Source organism: Apodemus sylvaticus, chromosome 1 (genome assembly GCF_947179515.1).
Source record: "Apodemus sylvaticus chromosome 1, mApoSyl1.1, whole genome shotgun sequence".
Lineage (NCBI taxonomy): Eukaryota > Metazoa > Chordata > Mammalia > Rodentia > Muridae > Apodemus > Apodemus sylvaticus.
In genome coordinates, this window is record NC_067472.1 from 127,300,828 (window position 1) to 127,306,827 (window position 6,000).

The 6,000-nt window shown below is 48.4% G+C and overlaps 1 protein-coding gene across 3 annotated transcripts in view; it reads right to left on the reverse strand.

The window, feature by feature from the left end:
* Znf592 (zinc finger protein 592) overlaps positions 1–5,696 on the reverse strand; it is a 49,042-nt gene extending 43,346 nt beyond the window's left edge. Inside the window, exon 1 of one of the 3 annotated variants that reach the window (XM_052159759.1) lies at positions 5,623–5,696. The gene's annotated coding sequence lies outside the window, so the exon portion shown is untranslated. The remainder of the gene's footprint in view (positions 1–5,622) is intronic. The other 2 variants (XM_052159743.1, XM_052159735.1) reach the window with 2 other exon arrangements.
* Positions 5,697–6,000: the final 304 nt, after the last annotated feature.

Here is a 6,000-nt window from a genome sequence, read left to right on the forward strand (position 1 = left end):
CTGCAGCAGAGTAAATAACAACAAAGCAAATAGCAAGTAATAACTGGGTGTGGTGGCCCAAGCCTGTAATTCTAGCACGTGAGCATTGGGAGGCAGAAGGATTAGTTCAAGGCTAGCCCAGTCTACAAAATAAGTTCCAGGACAGCCAGGGCTACATAGAAAAACCACCTCAAAAAAACTAATAAATGGACAGACGACAGACAGATAGATAGATGTTAGGCAGCTCTCAATATAGGATTTATCAGCAAGCTTCATTTCCTTTGTATGCATATCTCATGTTTACATGTATATATAATTTAGAGATTTATTTTTACAAAGATTTCATTTTAAGCATGTGTGATATATGTAAATTCATATGTGTAAGTGTAGGTGTGTGCACCTAAGTTCAGGTCCATGGAAGAGCCCATCTGATCTGCTGAAGCTAGAGTTATAGGTGCTGGGAGTCAGTCTCCTTGTCTCATATGGACAAGGAAACTCAAGGTAGGGCTTCGACTAAAACAGTAAGAATTGTCAAGCCCTCGCTGCAGCCCCAATTTTTAGAGTTTTAAAAAGAAAATATTCAAGGTTGGAGAGATGGCTCAGCAGTTAAGAGCACTGGCTGCTCTTCTAAAGGTCCTGAGTTCAATTCCCAGCAACTACATGGTAGCTCACACCATCTGTAATGGGATCCGATGCCCTCTCCTGGTGTGTCTGAAGAGAGTAAAGGTCTACATACATAAAATAAGTCAAAGAAAGAAAAGAAAGAAAAGAAAGAGAAAGAAAGAAAGAAAGAAAGAAAGAAAGAAAGAAAGAAAGAAAGAATTCTATGATCTGAGTTACGTTCTGAACAACTCCAACGCATATGCCCATACTGCTACATAGCCCAAAACTACCCACACCATGCAGAATATACATATACTTTCTTTCTAAAATTTATTCATTTATTTTTCTTTTTTGGCTAAGAAAAAGATCTCTCATTTCAGCTAGGATAGCCTCAAACTTGGTATAACCCAGAACTTGTCAATATTTCATTTTTTAAAAGTTATTCTTCCTCTTTCTAAGTTTCATAAGATCCCATCCAAATAATACAGCACTGTTCACTCTATCAATAATTATTATCAACTATATAGAACAGTGCTTGAAGAAAGGCTAACATGGAAAGATGGTTCAAGTCCATGAAGCCTGAGAGAAACGAATGGGAACTGAGGAGGGAGTTTATTAGCTGCCCTAGCCCTACGCAGAAAGAGGAAGTGAGCTGGGAACCCTGGCCAGAGGACAGAAACATCTGTCACTCTACAGTTCCATTTTCATGGGCAGTGAGTACTTTAGTTTACTCACCAGTCTCCTCCACGTTTTCTTAATGAGTCAATCTCCCTGACTTGAATCAGCTGAAAAATCTTACTAACCTCAAGTTCTGGTCTCACAGCCAGGAACAGATACTGAAGCCCAGGATTCCGAGAGGACAAAGCTGCCCCAGGCTGAGATCCCTGCTCTCCAGATCCAATCATGGAATGCATGTGCTGTAGCTAGTATTCTCTGACACTTCACCATAGTTTGCAAATAAAATACAAACTTATTAACCTGTCTCTCATGTAGCCCTGTTTTCCAGTCTTATCTCCACACAGTGAGGTCTCTAAGAACTGCAGGCTTTCATGTTTAGGGCTCTTTTAGAATGTCCTTCACAATCTTACTAACCTGCAGAACCCTTATTCCTCCTCCAAGACCCAGTTCGGAAGTCACCTCTTCTCTGAAGCCTTCTCTTTTCCCCCCATGCATTTTTAGAACCTCATGTATCCTAGGCTGACTTCAAACGCTGAGCTCCTGACTGTCCTTCTTCCTTCCTCTACCCTCCAGGTGCTAGCTAATATTACAGGCCTGGGCTACCACAATTTGTTTCCAATAGCTCATTAACCACCACTGTATCAGAGAGTTTAAACAGAAATTATAATTCACTGTTAAATAATTGACTTTTCTTAGACACTCTACTTAAAAGTAAATGGTATCTAACAGTTCTCACCTTGTAAGTTCTATCACAGTATCAAAACACAAAATGAGATGTCAATGTGCAATGATTGGTCTTGGGGGCTGGAGATGGCTCAGTGGTTAAGAGCACCGACTGCTCTTCCAGAGGTTCTCAGTTCAACTTCCAGTAACTACATGGTGGCTCACAACCATCTATAATGAGATCGGACACCCTCTTCTGCTGTGTCTGAAGACACCGACAGTGTATTCATATACATACAATAAATAAACCTTTTTTTAAAAAAGTCCTAAATAAAGTAGGTTTAAAAAAAAATAATCAGTCTTATGGAGCACAGCATTGTCATTAAGAGAGAAGAGAAAAAGGAACTAGTTACACAAAATTCAATAACTGAATTATCACAAGGTATGGTGGTGCTCAACTTTAATCACAGCACTCTGGAGGCCGAGGCAGCTGGATCTCTTGAGTTCAAGGCAAGGCAGAGCGACACCAAGAAACCCTGTCTCGAAACAAAACAAAACTAACTTATCTATTTAATCTTTTTCAAAATAGTCACAATATAGCTAAGAAGCGGCATTTTTTTTAGTGTGGTAGTATGGAAACTAATATTTGAACAAGTGCATTCAATAGCTCAATTTGATCTGCATAACTCTGTAAAATACATACTTGCATTGAAGATGATGAAACTGGGGCATAGGAAGGTTAGAGGGCTTAAGCCTATAGTTAACAAGTGTCAGCAGTAAAGTATAAAGTCTGGGGTGGGAGATGGCTCAGTGTGTGACTGCTCTTCCAAAGGACCCGGGTTTAATTCCCAGCACCCACATGGCAGCACACAACACATCTTTTAACTTCAAGATCTGACACCCTCACACAAACATACACACACATAAAACACTAGTGCACCTAAAATAAAAATAAATTTGAAAAGGAGTAAAGTCCTGTAGTATGACTCCAAAGCCAGAGAGCACTGGAACCAGTGCTCAGGTGGGCAGGGTTTAAATTCGGCCACGTTACAATTGCACTATAGACACATCACCTCATCCTCTGGGCTTATTTCCTAGTAAAATGGACAGGAAAACCTTGTCTCCTAGGGTGTAGAGAGTAATAAGGTAATATATACAAAAACCATTCTCATTGGTTCTCCCACTCAGCAGACACTCTGAAATCCTACTTCATTTTCTCCTCCTAAAAGCTGTAAAAACCTTACAGAGGGCAGGATGTCCCCTATACTTAAGATCTTTTAAACAGAGAAGAAATCCTTGCCTTATCTAAGTCAGAACTGAGCTGGGGCCAGAGGCCTTATAAAATGCAAATACTCCTAATTACCCTAAGCTACAATTCAAACTAAAGAGGGAAAGATCCCCCCTCAACACACACACACACACACACACACACACACACACACACACACACCAGGCCTCAGTGATCAGACAGACCCAGCTCTCCACAGACTTTTATCTCCCCTCTCCCCTCTCTTTCTTCCTCTAGCCCCATGAACCTCTTTCACTTCCTCCAAGTTGCCAAACTGAGTGCTGTTCCCCACATGGTTACCGCTTAAGCCTTCTTTTGGGGGGGGGGGGGGGTACAGTGCTTCTTCAGGGAAGGCTTCCCTGAGCCCCCAATTCAAATTATTCTCTTTCTTCATCTTTTTTTCCACTTGAACTCATCAAAGTTTATAAATTTTATGTTGCCATTTCCTTCAGAGTATTGTACTAAAAACTCATCTGGGGCTAGGACTCAAAGGCAGAATCTGTGCTTAGCAAGAAGGTAAGGTTGGAGGATGGATTCCCCCCCCCCCACTGCAAAAACAAACCAACCTGAAACAGAGAGAGAGAGAGGGAGAGGGAGAGGGAGAGGGAGGAAGAGAGGGAGGGAGAGGGAGGGAGGGAGGGGGAAAGGGTGGGTTGGCTCACACACAGAGAGCCCTACTTAGGGCCTCTGCCATTGTACTGTGAACTAAACCCTCATTGAGCGGAGAGTGCTGGTGTCTAGTCATTCCAGCATTCAAGAGGCTGAGGCAGGAAGATCTAGCTAGGCCAGTCAGGAAGACAGAGTTAAACTGTATATACAAAGAGTAAAACAAAAACCTGCCACCTCTCTTGCCTCAGATTCTCTTTCTATTCCCCTTTCCCCCTTAGTATTTGGTGCTTTGTAACATACTACATGTTTATTAGACCTGTACTTACTGTCTTCCCACACGTTAGATAGTAAACTAAAAGGGCAGTTAATTTTCATTGCCACATGGAGAACATATATTTGTTGACAAATATTTTCTTATTACCAGACTTTGTCTCTGAGCCAAGATCTCCAACACTAAAACAGAGGTGTCTTCCTGGTTGACACAGTATCTCCAAAACCTAGTCCTGTCATGGCACATAATACAAAAACTCATAAAAAATGTTTATAGTCAGACAGGGTTGCCAGAAGACCCAACTATTGGGGAGGTTTAAGCCCGGAGTTTGGTGGCCAACCAGGTTAAAAGTGGGGATGGGGGGAGGGGTAAATGAACCAAAGCCATCTTCAGTGGAGCGATAGAAATAGTCAAAAAAAAAAAAAAAAAAAAAAAAAAAGCACCAGGCTTCCCTTCTCTTTCACAGTGTAAGTACCTGTCAGTTTAGCAAACAGACTTCTGCAATCCCACTCAGCACCAGTCAGGCCAAGCACATTGTGTGCTCAGCCAGTGTACACCTGACACAAGCACACTCTAGCTCCTGCACTAACACCGGCCACAGGCAGACCCCTGGTTCAAACCCATTCTACCCACCACGAGTCCCACTCTCCTAAAGCAGAAACTATCTAGACTCGTCCTGGATACAAATACATGCTCCCTGGAGGGCCTGTAGGTTGGTCCAACCCTGGACTTTTAATGTCAACTCTGGTCTGCTCATAAAAAGAGTTAAAAATCCCAGACCACCCCCAGTAATCCTACGGTTCTCAGGAACAAGCACACCTAAGGTCATACGGACCCCTCCCCCTCACAAAAGCCGATCCAAGGCCAGGAGGCCATCTGTCCAGCAGACGCCCTCCTGTCCTCCCCCGGGTCACACGGAGCCTGTCCCCCTAGCCCCTCGGTTGGCAGGAAGAGTCCCCGCAGGAGAATAAATTCAACCCTGATCAACAGGCCTGGTCACCCCTCTGAGAACCCCAACTCTCGAGGAGGAAGACCTGTCTGCCCCGGGAGAAGGATCCCCCGGGGTCAGAACTTGGGCGAGGCTGGGGGGAGACTGAGGGGCGCCGAGGAGGGCCGACGTTCCAAGCTTCTGCCCGGTGACGGCGCCAGGTCCTCGCGCGGCGGGGACCGTGGAGCTGACAGGGCGTCCCAGCCGGGTGAAGTGCACCGTTATCCTTGCCCGGGCCGGGGGCTCGGCGGGCGGGCGGGCGCCTGTCGCGCGCGGGACGACAGCGGAGTGCCCGGGCCGCCCCGGATCGGCGGGCGGCGGCGGCGGAAGGGGTCCGGGCCGGGGGCGGGGTAGGGTGGTGGCCAGGGCCCGCCTGGCGGCGGTCGGGGGAAGTGGCTGCCGCCTGGGGCGGCGGGCAGGGTCCACCAGGCTGCAGGGCCCGGCCGCGGCGCGGGCAGAGCCCGCTCTCCAAGGATTCCCCTGCCCAGGCTGGAGCGGCCCGGGTGGCAGCCTCGCCCTGTCCGGGCGGCGGGGGGCGCTTACCTGGCGGCGGCGGCCACAGCGACAGGCCCCGGGCTCGGCCGCGCGCGTCCCCAGCGCCGGCTGCGGGAGCCACAACATGGCGACGGCGGTGGCGGGCGGGGCTGCGGCTCCGGGGGCGGAGCGGGGGCGGGAGCCCGGCTGGCGGCGGGACCTGGCTGAGGCCGCGGGTGGGAAGGGCGGGCGGAAGGCGACTCGAGCCTGGGCACCGGCCAGGGCGGTGCGGCTGAGGAGCTGCCCCGGCCCGGCCCGGCCCGGCCGGCACCGCGCCTTCCGCCTTCCGCCTCCCGCCTCAGGCTGGCGCGACCCTGGCTACGCTGACTTCGGGGAGGGGCGGGGCCGGGACGGCGCAGCGCTGGGCTCGCCGGGGACTCGGACCGG